Genomic DNA, 15688 nt, shown 5'->3' on the forward strand with positions numbered 1-15688 from the left:
TTTTTACGTCCATTTGATGGATGTTTAGGTCATATTGTGATGCGACCTGCAGTAAAACTCTGATTGTCGTTAGGTTTGTGGTCGGTGAAAACGTAGAAAAATATTCTATACCGTAAATCTGAGAGTACCCTTTAGCAACAAATCTAGCTTTGTACTGTTCTACGCCTGATGCTGTAGTCTTTTTTGTAAAGACCCATCTTGTAGAAATAACATGTTTATCTTTTGGGAGAGGCACTACCGTATAGGTATCATTTTCGGTTAAAGCATCTATTTCTTTTTTCATGGAAATTTTCCATTCATCACAATGTTCTGAATTAATTGCTTCGTTAAAGCTTTTTGGCGCATTTTACATAGAATAGCAATAGTCGTTTTGATAATCTTTTATATTGTCGACCACAAAAAAATCGGGTCGCCTTCTATTTCTTTTGGGATATCTTTCGACTTTATCATCACCATCATCACATCATCATCATCATTATGGATACTCTTGTATCCGTGAATTATTTTGCTTTCATTTGTTTTAATAATTTGAGGAAATATAATTTCATCTTCTTCATATGACGGGGTATTGTCTTTAAAATTAAACGTGTCTGTGAATTTTACACATCGGGTTCTTTTTATTTTATTTTTCTCTGGAAAAAAATATTAAATTGGCTGGACTGTTTTTATCGTATTCAAGAAATATACCTCTGTCGGCTTTCATATTCAATTTACTCTTTTGATCTATATATGCGAAGCAAGCTGAACCAAATATATGCATTCTGCTTAAATTTTTTTTTACCACAGACAGATTCATATGGATTTTTAGATAGTGTTTTGTTAAAGCACTTGTTGCGTATATAGGCTGCCGCCATAAGTGCATTTGAATCAAAACTCCTCAAAACCTCTGGATATAGTTCTATTTGTGCCACATTTTGCTGAGGCGGGCAGCAATTTAAATAACCACCCACTTATGCATAAAAAATATTGTAACAATAGTGTAGCGGGAATTTTGTAACTTGGATTACTTGGGGGGATGGTTCATCAAGAACTTGAAGACAATCAGGTTGTAGTCAGCTGGAAAGCAGGCAATCGGAAGAGCGTTCCACATGCGTGCAGTTCTAAGAGAGAAGCTTTGTTCATGGAATCTCCATTTAGGTTCAAACACACAGATAAAGAGTGTGGGAAATTATTGATAGTGGTTTTGGTAAGACGAGTGTTTTTCGTGAAAGTTTGGCAAGGGGAGACCATAGATTGACGCTCTGGTGAGCATTTGCCATGAAAATAACGATAAAGCAGAGACAGGATCGGAACGTCTTATTACAAGAAATGGATGTAAGAGTGACATAGAAAATAACAAACACACTGTCCTATTAATATATATATATATATATATTATGTCTCCTTCCACACTATTTTTACAAATATAGTTCTATTTTGTTTTTTTTAATAAAAAACATCGTACTATAGAATTAATCATTGGAAACGAATATGGACCCCGGTGTATTTTGCGTCGTACCTGAACTCTAATTCCTATTAATATTTTTAACATCTATAATTTTCAAGTCAGAAATAAAGATCAAATCGCTAAAGAACATCTAAGAGTGTTATGAGAAAATAATTTATATATTTATACTGCGATATTTGATTCTAACTAGCATACTTTTTGTATTCCTCCATTATATTTTTAACTGTCATCAGATAAATCGATATTTCATTCGTAATAGCCTTATTTGTATAATTTCATTACACTTTAAACAAGCGAAAATTTTGTTCTATTCTGTTCTTTTTATATTAAGAATTTTAGGCTATGAAACCTTTTAAATAGATACATAATATTATCTGAAAGTACATTGTCAGTTAAAGCCATTGTAACAGATAAACTATCCTATGAATTTAAGAGAGAATACAATAGAAATTATAACATGTAAATTATACTATAAATATAAGAAAGAATAGAATTGCAATTATAACATATAAACTATCTTATACATTTAAGAAATCATACAACAGAAATTATAACATAAACTATCCTATGAATTAAAGGGAGAATAAAGTAGCAATTATAACATATAAACTATTCTATGAATTTAAGAGAGAATACAATAGCAATTATAACATAAAATATCCTATGAATTAAAGGGAGAATGCAATAGCAATTATAACATATGTACTATCCTATGAATTTAAGAGATAATACAATAGCAATTATAACAAACTATTCTATGAATTTAAAAAAGAATACAATAGCACTTATGACATATAAACTATCCTATAAATTTAAGAGATTATACAATAGCAATTATAACATAAAATATCCTATCACTTAAGACAGAATACAATAGAAATAACATAAACTATGAATTAAAGAAAGTATATAATAAGTATCTATTAAAAAGCTTGCCCTATGTCTGAATACTCTATGTAAAATTTAAAAAGTTTAGACCAAGAATTGGCTGAGTAATTTGGTAGAGACTGCAGAGGTCAATTTTTTAAAACTTTGACTCGAATTAAAAATATTGATTTATGTTTAAGTAACCTACATCTAAAATTCAAAATGTTTAGACAAGTCAGCTTGTATTGAAATGAAAATTTCCAATCCAAACAAAAGGGGATGTAGGTATAGGTAGATGAGAATCCTACAGACAAAGACATGTCAACGTGTATTCTAATGAAAATTTCTAAGTCCATACAATAGAGCACGTAGGTATAGGTAGATGAGAATCCTATAGACCAAGACAAGTCAACGTGTATTCATTTGAAAATTTCTAAGTCCAAACAAGAGGGGATGTAGGTATAGGTAGATAAAAACCTTATAGGCTCAGACATGTCAGCATGCATTCAAGTGAAAATTTCTCTCTAATAAAGAGGGGGTGTAGGTATCAGTAGATGAGAAGCTACTTCACCAAGACATGTCAGCGTGTATTCAATTGAAAATTTCTAACTCCAAACCATAGAGAACGTAGGTATAGGTAGATGAGAATCCAACAGACCAACACAAGTCAACGTGTATTCAAACACAAATTTCTAAGTCCAAACAAGAGGGGATGTAGGTATCGTGAGATGAGAAGCTACTAGACAAAGACGAGTCAGCTTGTATTCAAATGAAATTTTCTAATCCAAACAAAAGGGTATGTAAATATAGGTAGATGAGAAGCTACTAGACCAAAACATGTCAGCGTGTATTCAATTGAAAATTTCTAACTCCAAAAGAGGGGATGTTGGTACCGGTAGAAAAGAAGCTAATAGGCCATGACGTGTCAGCATGTATCCAACTGAAAATTTCTAAATCTAAACAAGAGGGGATGTAGGTACCGGTAGATAAGAAGCTTATTGGCCAAGACACGTCAACGTGTATTCGATTGAAAATTTCTTAGTCCAAACAAGAGAGGATGAAGGTCCCGGTAGATGGGAAGCTTATAGACCAAGACACGTCAACGTGTATTAAAATTTCTATGCTCAAACAAGAGAGTATATAGGTAGCGGTAAATAAGAAGCTAGTAGACCGAGACATGTCAACATGTATTCAATTGACAATTTCTAAGTCCAAACAAGAGAGGGTGTAGGTATAGGTAGATGAGAAGCTAATAAACCAACAGTCAACACATGTCAGCGTGTATTCAAGTGAAAATTTCTAACTCCAAACTATAGAGAACGTAGGTATATGTAGATGAGAATCCAATAGACCAGGACGAGTCAACGTGTATTCAAACACAAATTTCTAAGTCCAAACAAGAGGGGATGTAGGTATCGGGAGATGAGAAGCTACTAGACCAAGACTCGGCTTGTATTCAAATGAAACTTTCTAATCCAAACAAAAGGGGATGTATGTATTGATAGATGAGAATCCTATAGACAAAGACATGTCAGAAATTTCCATTGGAATACACGCTAAGTCCAAACAATAGAGTACGTAGGGATAGGAAGATAAAAATCCTATAGACCAAGACAAGTAAACGTGTATTCATTTGAAAATTTCTAAATCAAAACAAGAGGGGATGTAGGTATACGTAGATGAGAAGCTAATAGACAAACACAGGTCAGCGTGTATTGAAATACAACTTTCTAAGTCCAAACAACAGGGAATGTAGGTATCGGGAGATGTGAAGCTCCTAGACCAAGACAAGTCAGCTTGTATTGAAATGAAAATTTCCAATCCAAACAAAAGGGGATGTAGGTATAGGTAGATGAGAATCCTACGGACAAAGACATGTAAGCGTGTATTCAAATGAAAATTTCTAAGTCGATACAATAGAGGACGTAGATATAGGAAGATAAGAAACTAATAGGCCAAGACAAGTCAAAGTGTATTCAATTGAAAATTTCTAAGTCCAAATAATAGGGGATGTAGGTAGGGTAGATAAGAGGCTGATAGACCAAGACATATCAGCGTGTATTCAATTGAATATTTCTAAGTCCTAACAAGAGGGGATGTAGTTATAGGTAGATAACAAGCTTATAGGTCAAGACAAGTAAACGTGTATTTAAATGAAACTTTCTAAATCAAAACAAGAAGGGATGTAGATATAGGTAGATGAGAAGCCAATAGACCAAGATAAGTCAACGTGTATTCAATTGAATATTTCTAACTCCAAATAAGAGCAGATGTAGCTACCGGTAGATAAGAAGCTGATAGGCCAAGACAAGTCAAAGTGTATTCAATTGAATATTTCTAAGTCCAAACATAGAGGATGTACGTATAGGCTGATGAAAACCTATAGACCAAGACAAGTCAACGTGTGTTCAATTGAAAATTTCTAAGTCAAAACAAGACGGGATGTAGGTATTGGTAGATAAGAAGCTAATAGGCCAAGATATATCAGCGTGTATTCAATTGAATATTTCTAAGTCCTAACAAGAGGGGATGTAGTTATAGGTAGATAACAAGCTTATAGGCCAAGGCAAGTCAACGTGTATTCAATTGAAAATTTCTAAGTCAAAACAAGACGGGATGTAGGTACCGGTAGATAAGAAGCTACTAGACTAAGACATGTCAGCGTGTATTCAAATGAAAATTTCTTAGTCCAAACAAGAGGGGATGTAGGTATAGGAAGATGAGAATCCTATAGACCAAGACAAGTCAACGTGTATTCAAATGAACATCTCTAAGGCCAAACAAAGGGGAATGTAGGTATAGGTAGATGAGAATCTAATAGGCCAAGACAAGTAAACGTGTATTCAATTGAATATTTCTATGTCCAAACAAGAGAGGATGTAGGTATAGGTAGATAAGAAGCTAATAGGCCAAGACAATTCAACGTGTATTCAAATGAAAATTTCTAAGTCAAAACAAGAGGGGATGTAGGTATTGGCAGATAAGAAGCTACTAGACAAAGACATGTCAGCGTGTATTAAAATGAAAATTTCCAAGTCCAAACAGTAGAGGGTGTAGGTATCGACAGATGAGCATCCTATAGACAAAGACAAGTGAACATGTATTCAATTGAAAATTTCCAAGTTCAAACAAGAGGGGATGTAGGTACCGGTAGATGAGAAGCTAATAGGCCATGACGTGTCAGTGTGTATTTAGGTGAAAATTTCTAAGTCCAAACAAGAGGAGACGTAGGTATGGGTAGATGAGAAGCTAATAGGCCAAGACATGTCAGCATGTATTCAATTGAAAATTTCTAAGTTCAAAACAGTGTAAGAAAGTATCTGGAATGCCCGATCGAGCCTGCTGCCACCTTGGGTACATGTAGACGTTGCAAAATGCTTTCTAATCTGCTAGGCCCATCGAGACTTAGTTTTTTTCTTTCTCTGGACCGTGTAGGTTGGCGTCTGGAAGTGCCCGATCTGCGCCTACTCTTACCTTGACATATCAACGTGTATTCAAGTTGACACTACTAAGTTCAAAACGGGCGTTAGGTACCGGTAAATGTGAAGATTATCAATCTAGACATGTTGAAATTTATGTTCACACATAGGGGATGGCGAGAGGGGGAATAGGGATAAAGAATAAAAAGAGAGAGATAGACAGATCTAGATAAATACAGAGGTATAAACTGAGACAGGGAACACAAGCATTGTTTTTACTGGTTAATTTTACACCAGAATACACTTTTAGATTTTATGTAGATTTTTTTCTGTAGGGAACAAGCAAATAGCACACATAATATCTAGACATAAATATATACATAAAACAATTAGTTATGAGATATATCTGAACTACTCCAAAAAGACAATAATAATGAATATCATCACTCACCTTTGAAAATTATCCAGGCTGTATGCCTACTTACATTCCATCAAACACCAGAAAATCATGATCCATTGTTTGGTTGACTTTTTATTTTGTTTAATTTTTTTTTTTCTTTTCATACACATTTGTAATTGTGTCTTGCTTTAATCAAGTATTTTTTTTAGTTAACCTGTGGTGTTGGGAGAGGGGTTAACATGAATCAATCGGAGAGAGGTTAACATGAATCAATTTTGCTTAAACATTTTTTTTAATATATATGTATATATTAGTTTACGGAGTCATTGCAGTACCAAGTCTGACACTGTAATTGCTTGAAAAGTATTGCATTGGGAAGGGTTCTTTTATTTATTTTTTTTTTTTCTTGAGGTGTGCGGGAATTTCAGTAGGGGAAGTTTCTGCTGATTTCAGGTTCCAAGACAGTAAAGTTGTATTTTATTGTTTGTGCATCAATTTCTTACAGATTTTTTTGTGTTATGAAGTGAAAATGAATGACTTGCAAAGACATTTACATGTTTGCATTCTTTTTTATTTTTTAATTCTTCACTTTTTTTTTGTTTTAATGTCCCAAGAGTGAACGAAGACGGATAAGTCTTATTCAGCAGAGTGGAAAAAAAAACAGGGTACTTTTGGCTGTCCTCAATAGATCTGTCCAGAGTAAAATGTGTCCAAGTTATTGCCCTAATAAAGTGAGAACCATACCCCAAAACTAATGCAGAACTCTACTTATGTATTGCACAGCTACAAGAGCTAACTTGTCTAGGATAAGTGCCATATAAATTTGCAAAACTCACTATATAGCTCTACTTATTAACCGATATGAACTTAAATTGCCGAACATGTCTCAAAAATTTTCTACAGAGCTCTACTTAGAAATGAGCACTCTCAAAGAATTTGTCCAACATAATTTTGAAATATGTTTTTTTTAAGTTACCATAGAGCTCCCAAATAGGAAACTTGTTTCAAATTCTTGTCATATGTATATGTATATATTTTTAAAAAACTACAGTATATCTATCCTTATGTATTGACATTTATGTTTTCAAAACATACTGCAGAGCTCTTCATGTTTTCTGAATTTTATGCCTTCATCTATTAATGTATTGAGCACTCTCAAAGTATATTCGTGTAGCTGAATTGCCATACATGTTTTCTGAAAGTCTATATTTAGCTCGACTAATGTATTGAACACTGTCAAAATAAATTTATGCAGTTGAAATGCCATGTCTGTTTCTCAAATGTTTTATTTAGCTCTACTAATATATTGAGCACCCTGGAAGTAGATTTGTCTAAAATAATTGCCAAAATGTTTCCAAATCTTACTACAAAGCTCTATAAATTCATTGAGCACTCTCAAAGTAAATTCGTCTTGCATAATTAAACAATGCAATTTTAAAATTTACTACACAGCTATACTAAACTATGGAGCACATGCAAGCATCATTGGCATATATGTTTTAAACTTACAAAAGAGCTTTACTCGAAGTAAATTTGTCTAGAATAAATGAGAAAAATTCTTTCAAATCTTTCCACAGGAGTCTACCACAGTATTAAGCACTCTGGTAATTACTTTTCTAGCATACTCGCAATACACAATTTTAAAACTCACTACAGAGCTGTACTTATCTATTTTGCAGTCTCAAAGAATTTTGGATCGCATAACAGAAATTTATATTTTTCACATAACTTCAAAGCTTAACTCATACATTGAGCACTCTTAAAGGAAATTTCTCTGCTATAAATGACAAATGTTTTCAAAACTAAATACAGAGTTTGGAAAAAAGAGCTGATATTATTACAGGTTACTTTTCTTCAAATAGATATAAACGAGCGTTATACAAGAGTGCTCAATAAGACATAGAGCAATAAAGACATTTTATTTAGATTTTTACTTAATGATTACACTATCAATAGTGCTCAAAACTAGACAGAGCTGATATTATAAAACGTTTATTTTATTACAGGTAAATAAATATTAAGATTTAACCAGAGTTATATAAGAGTGCTCAATAAGACATAGAACAATAAAGACATTTTATTTAGAGTTTTACTTAATAATTACACTTTAAATAGTGCTCAACACTAGAAAGAGCTGATATTATCAAACGTTTATATTAATGAAAGAAAATTATATGTGAGTGCTTTATCATACATAGAGCAATATTGACATTTTAGATTTTTCATTGAGAATTCATAAAAATGTGAATAAAATTAGTAAAATGTATATTATAATATGTCATTAAAACAATACAAAAAAGTGTGGCCATCTAAATTGACGTATGCATTTTTTAACTTATTAACTTGCTCTACTGATGTATTGAGCACTCTACATATAAGTCCTGTCATTTCAATTTCTATATATATATTTTAAATCTTAACAGTTAGCTCTACTAATGCATTGAGCACTCTAGCAGTAGCTCTTGTCATCTAAATTCCATACATATTTCCAAAAATTTAACAACTATCTCTACTAATTCATTAATCACTGTATATATTTATCTTTCTGTCTCTCATTATCTATCTATCTATCTATCTATCTATAAAAGTGAAAATGTCTGTCTGTGTATGTGTGTGTAAATTTTCCTACGCAATAACCTTTCAATTTTTAGTCTACAGACTCAAAATTTGATATACAGGGTACTGAGATATGTGAAAATCTGTGATCAGTTTTTGGACAGAAATTTGGCGATTAAGGGGTCAAAGTTCAACGATTTGAACTTTGAGAACTCTACAAAACTCCTCCGACAATTATGGGTCTGAACACTTGAAATATTAGATATAGGTTCCTTAAACATGGCTCTAACTTAATAACTTGATTCGAGCACAAAACAATAAATTTTAAGGGTTCATAATAGGGGTCAAACTTGAAAAAATTGACGGTTTTTTTTTTTTTTTTTTTTTGGTTGGGGTGGGGTGTAGCATACAACGCCAAAAAACCGGGCAACGCCGGGAACCCATGCTAGTATATATATATTCAACTGAGAATTTTTATATAGATCACATAATTATTAGAAGTGTTTGTATATAGATCACATAATTATTAGAATTTTTTTTCCATCAATTTTTTGACTTGGGTTATCTTTTTTTAATTGACACATGAAAAAAATCTATGTGCTATTCAAGACAAGAAATAAAAGAAATAAAGAAAATTCTTACCTGTTACCTCCCAGGTGTTATCTTCACTTTTTCTCTTTTCTGGTTCTTGCTGAAACTCATGGCAATTTAATGTTTGTTTGTGTTCTTTGTTACATATATATATAATTTTTACTGTGATGATTTTTTTCTTTTAATTATTTAAAAACATTTTTTTAGATTTATATAATAAAGAGAGACAATAATATAACTAGTGGATCTTTTTTAATGATATATTTAACTTTCTGGCTATGATCAAACACCTATGTACTTTTTTTGTAGTTGCATAAGTTAGCTGATGAGAAGAAATACAAGCAGAACTGCATTCATTTAAATAAAGCTAATAGTTTAGAATTTGATTGTACCCAGATGTGCATGTACACAAAGAAAGAAACACTTACTTGAGGACTTCTGTAACTACAGGAAACATGTGGCAGCCAGGATAGGTGATGCTGCTGGATTCAGTTGTTTTTTTCCAATCCACATAATTCTCACAACAGCTGATAGTAGAATTCCATCATGATCAAGAGGAGTACATGAAATTACAAGAAATACACACAGAAGGAAAGAAAAAGAATACTTACTCTACTTCTATGACAATGATTGCTGCAAAGACTTTGAGATGCTAATGTTGGAAGAAACAAATAGACATACATCATACAGAGTTTGATTGTACCCAGATGTGCTTTAACGCAAAGAAAGAAATACTTGATTCAAACTGTACAGCACATGTGGAGACAGGAACGGTGATGCTGCTAGGTTTCGTTGCTTGTTCCAATCTATAAAAAACAGATCATATTTATAGTGTTGATAATCTACTGCTGTATGAAAGCTCGAACAATGGAAACAGTTAAATTAAATTTTCACATCACAAAGATTGAAATCGAAATAGAAAGAAGAAAGGGTGATACTATACTCATCTTCCTGTCGGAGCAGACCACTTGCTGGTGACTGTTCGTTCGCCATTAAACTGGAAAGTAAAAAAAAAAAAGAGGTTCCGCCTGGGAAAGCTCTCGTCTGGGCAGCGAGGTGATGAACTCCCGAAAGGAGGGGCACTATATAAAAACAAGCTTTGCTGCAAACATCTCCTAAAAAGCGGTTTCTACTCAGAATAACAGGCGGAGCAGAAAACAGAGGTGTTCTCTCTACCCAACAGGATTTGTAAAGATACCACTAGTTTGTGTTCATAAGACGGCGATGATCGCTCACAAAACTGGCATTCCTACTATCATATCGGAGGACGGTCATATATAATTGCACTACCATTTCGTATCAGAGGACCGTCATATATAAATGCACTACCATACCGTTTCGGAGTTTGTAGACAGTAGGAATAATAAAAGCGGCCTTAAAGCGGCTTGTGAGCACACAATCTAGTCGAACTCTAGTCGTCCTTGGTCGAGTCGAGGCAAGCATGCATTACATAGTAACACGAGCACGTGTCGCCTGCTTAGAGGGTAGCCCCCATGGGGAGATTCGAAAGCGCACCTCACAGCGGAACAGCTTCGGAACCAATCGGACCGTACCCAGACTTGCAGCTATTTGTTAACTTGGAAGTGGAGTCAACACCCTGACACTGAGAATAGAGCTTTCGAAAAGCTCAAACCCAGTTGCATGCAAAGTCGGGGAAACTGGGAGCAGGCTGGGGAGAACACGCTCAATTGGGGCCTTGGAAGCAAACGGGAGGCCCATTTTTCTCTTTCGTTCGGTTTACATCTTTCGGGTATTGTTCTCCTTTCAGCCTGCCCCCCTTCACGCCTTTTTGCTCGCCACATGCAAGCGTATAAAAAGACGACCAGATGACGGACGCAACAAACTCATGCCGACATTTTCTGGATTTCTTTTTTGCCAGAGCCCATTTAGCCGTGTAGCTGTTAAACTACAACGTTACACCCCCCTACCACGGTGAGGATAGGGTTGGACTTTAGGGGGGAAAATACACATCCACAATTACTAATCTTACTATTCGCGTGCTTTACATTAAGGTTAGGAAAAGGAGTTAAAACTAAAAAATTATACAAAATACTGTCAGAAACACACCCAATATTTGTCCGCCTATCTGACCGGAACATATATTAAGTGAGTTTATAATAGCATTTTGTATAATTTTCTAGTTTAAACTCATTTTAACTTCACGTATTCAAGAGAAATCTCGCCAACATTTGTCTTCTTTAAATATATCGATAAACACTGAATGTTTTTCGAACATAAACATAAACGTCCTGTTTTTTTTTATTAACAATAAAAATATCAATTAAATAAAATACTTTAGAAGACTACCTAACATTTGGAATATGACAAAACATTTCAAAGACAGTTACAGAAAAAAATTTTTTTTTAAAAACCGTTAGAGAAATTTGGCGGTCGGCGGTATTTTTTATTAAAAATTAAAATGTCTAATAGAAAAAGTACCTAACGTTTGGAATATGACAAAACATTTAAAAGACAGTTACAGAAAAATGATAAATAAAATTAAAAAAAAAAAAAACGTCAGAGAAATTTGGCGGTCGGCGGTATTTTTATTAAAAATTAAAATATCTAATAGACAAAGTACCTAACGTTTGGAATATGACAAAACATTTCAAAGACAGTTACAGAAAAATAATAAATAAAATTAAAAAAAAAAAAAAAACCCGTATGAGAAATTTGGCGATCGGCGGTATTTTTATTAAAAATTAAAATGTCTATTAAAAAAACATTTGGAATATGAAAAAACATTTCAAAGACAGTTACAGAAAAATAAATAAAAATTAAAAAAAAAAAAACCGTTAGAGAAATTTGACGGTCGGCGGTATTTTTTTTATTAAAAATTAAAATGTCTAATAGAAAAAGTACCTAACGTTTGGAATATGACAAAAAATTCCAAAGACAGTTACAGAAAAATAATAAATAAAATTTAAAAAAAAAACCGTTAGAGAAATTTGGCGGTCGGCGGTATTTTTTATTAAAAATTAAAATATCTATTTGAAAAAGTACCAACCGTTTGGAATATGACAAAACATTTCAAAGACAGTTACAGAAAAATAAATAAAATTTAAAAAAAACCGTTAGAGAAATTTGGGGGTCGGCGGTATTTTTATTAACAATTAAAATGTCTAATAGAAAAAGTACCTAACGTTTGGAATATGACAAACCATTTCAAAGACGGTTACAGAAAAATAATATATAAAATTTTAAAAAAAGCCGTTAGAGAAATTTGGCGGTCGGCAGTATTTTTATTAAAAAGTAAAATATCTAATAGAAAAAGTACCTAACGTTTGGAATATGACACAACATTTCAAAGACAGTTACAGAACAATAAATAAAATTTAAAAAAAAAAAACCGTTAGAGAAATTTGGCGGTCGGCGGTATTTTTTATTAACAATTAAAATGTCTAATAGAAAAAGTACCTAACGTTTGGAATATGACAAAACATTTCAAAGACAGTTACAGAAAAATAATATATAAAATTAAAAAAAAAGCCGTTAGAGAAATTTGGCGGTCGGCGGTATTTTTATTAAAAATTAAAATATCTAATAGAAAAAGTACCAAACGTTTGGAATATGACAAAACATTTCAAAGACAGTTACAGAAAAATAAATAAAATGTAAAAAAAAAAAACCGTTAGAGAAATTTGGCGGTCGGCGGTATTTTTATTAAAAATTAAAATATCTAATAGAAAAAGTACCTAACGTTTGGAATATGACAAAACATTTCAAAGACAGTTACAGAAAAATAAATAAAATTAAAAAAAAAAAACCTTTAGAGAAATTTGGCGGTCGGCGGTATTTTTTATTAAAAATTAAAATATCTATTTTAAAAAGTACCAACCGTTTGGAATATGACAAATCATTTCAAAGACAGTTACAGAATAATAAATAAAATTAAAAAAAAAAAAAACCGTTAGTGAAATTTGGCGGTCGGCGGTATTTTTTATTAAAAATTAAAATATCTAATAGAAAAAGTACCTAACGTTTGGAATATGACAAAACATTTCAAAGACAGTTACAGAAAAATAATTAATAAAATTAAAAAAAGAAACCGTTAGAGAAATTTGGCGGTCGGCGGTATTTTTATTAACAATTAAAATATCTAATAGAAAAAGTACCTAACGTTTGGAATATGACAAAACATTTCAAAGACAGTTACAGAAAAATAAATAAAATTTAAAAAAAAACCGTTAGAGAAATTTGGCGGTCGGCGGTATTTTTATTAACAATTAAAATGTCTAATAGAAAAAGTACCTAACGTTTTAAATATGACAAACCATTTCAAAGACAGTTACAGAAAAATAAATAAAATTTAAAAAAAAACCGTTAGAGAAATTTGGCGGTCGGCGGTATTTTTATTAACAATTAAAATGTCTAATAGAAAAAGTACCTAACGTTTGGAATATGACAAAACATTTCAAAGACAGTTACAGAAAAATAAATAAAATTAAAAAAAAAAAAGCCGTTAGAGAAATTTGGCGGTCGGCGGTATTTTTTTTATTAAAAATTAAAATATCTATTAGAAAAACTAACGTTTGGAATATTCTATCCAAGAAAACACGGTCTATAAACTGCACAATTGTCACGCTAATTCTACAGTTTACGGACCGGCCTTAAATAATAACATTATATGCGTGCTTTCATCTAACAAATTATAAAAAAACGTTAATTTCTATTTAAATTGAAATATTCTAGCCAAGAAAAACACGGTCTATAAACTGCACAAGTGAATCTCACATGTGATTATTTTTTTTATTACCAACAATATAATTATGATTTTTTTGTTATTTCAATAAATAAAAATAAAAAAGCGATGTGAATATTTGAAATTAAATAAAACTGAAATAAAATTATAAATGAAAAAAAAAGGTGTGGTCATACTAAGAAATCTCATTTGATTAATTCTATAGTTTACGGACCGGCCTGAAATAATAATATGTGTGTAATATGTGTATCTAAACTGCACAAGTGTCACGCTTTCTAACAGTATAAAAATTAAATATAAAAAGACGTTAAACTTGAAAATACTGTAAACTACACAAGTGTCGAAATTTGAAAAGAAATTCGACGTGTTTGTGAACTGTGCTCATACTAACAACGTTCATTTGAACACTTGTGCAGTTTACACATCTGAAATAAATGCGTCGTCTACTTTTGGATTTTGAAACGATGAAAATGTGTTGTTACCTTAAATTTGTTTGACATCAGAGAAGCAAACAGAAATATAGCAGCGGCAGGGCGTCGGGTTAGCTGGGTCTCCTGGCCGGTCATCTATTATTCTGGAAACTCTTCTCGCTGCCACGGTCAAACTGAATTTCGAGCCCGTTTTAGGGCTCTTTTATATTTCATTATCGGCGTGAAAACCGTTAACTTTTTCCGGGAAAAATCGAAGTTCGTAGTCGACGTTACAACCTTTTTACCTTTTATGGAGTTTGTGTTACGTAGCTGCCTTTTCATTGGTTGATTTAAACTTGTTTGGTTTGAAGTGGGATGTGGACACACGCACACACACACACACACACACACACACACACACACACACACACACACACACAAGTTTATAGAGACCGAGAGGGCGAGAGAGAGAGGGAGGGAGAAAGAGAGAGAGAGAGAAAGAGAGAGAGGGGGGGTTAGCACCCGAAACTTTAAAAAGTGATAAAAATATTAAAAAAACATTGTATTTTATACATCTATCTATCTATCTCTCTCCCTCTCTCTCTCTCTCTCCCTCTCTCTCTCTCTCTCTCTCTCTCTCTCTATATATATATATATATATATATATATATATATATATATATATATATATATATATTTATATACATATATGTAGAATTTTCGGCCGAAATTTAAAAAATTAAAACAACAAAAACATTCATATATTTCACAATAATTTCATATAAAGATGAATATCTATATTAAAAGAATTATTATTGTAATAATTAAGAAAATCTAGCAAACGTTGGTGCTTATATAGATCGGCCCCCATGGCCGTAAACATTGGTTCACACCAGTCCCTCTCGCTGAAGTCAACTGCAAATAAAGACATTATTTTTTATGCTTATTTGAGGAGTGACAGCTCGTAAAATAACAAGAGAAGAATTTATCTCCCATAGCAAAACATAACATTGGTTAACTGCCCTAAAAATTTTGAATGACCTCGAATGGCCTTAAACTTATGTGTGCTCATGTAAGATATTACTTGCTTGAAATGGAAATGAATTGTATAGCATGTACAGTTTACTACGAAGTTCTGTTTCAGCATTAAATAACTGCAAAAAACAGTTGAAGTAAGAGTCAAAGCCAAACCATCTTCAAAATAACTTTCAACTTTCAGAATTTAAAAGTAATTTTTAAGTCTTTAAACTGTTGAATAGAAATTAATTTGTTGAGGGAACAGAAGACAAAATAGTG

This window comes from Euprymna scolopes, unplaced genomic scaffold (genome assembly GCF_053919585.1).
Source record: "Euprymna scolopes isolate OS-2025 unplaced genomic scaffold, ASM5391958v1 sca5, whole genome shotgun sequence".
NCBI lineage: Eukaryota > Metazoa > Mollusca > Cephalopoda > Sepiida > Sepiolidae > Euprymna > Euprymna scolopes.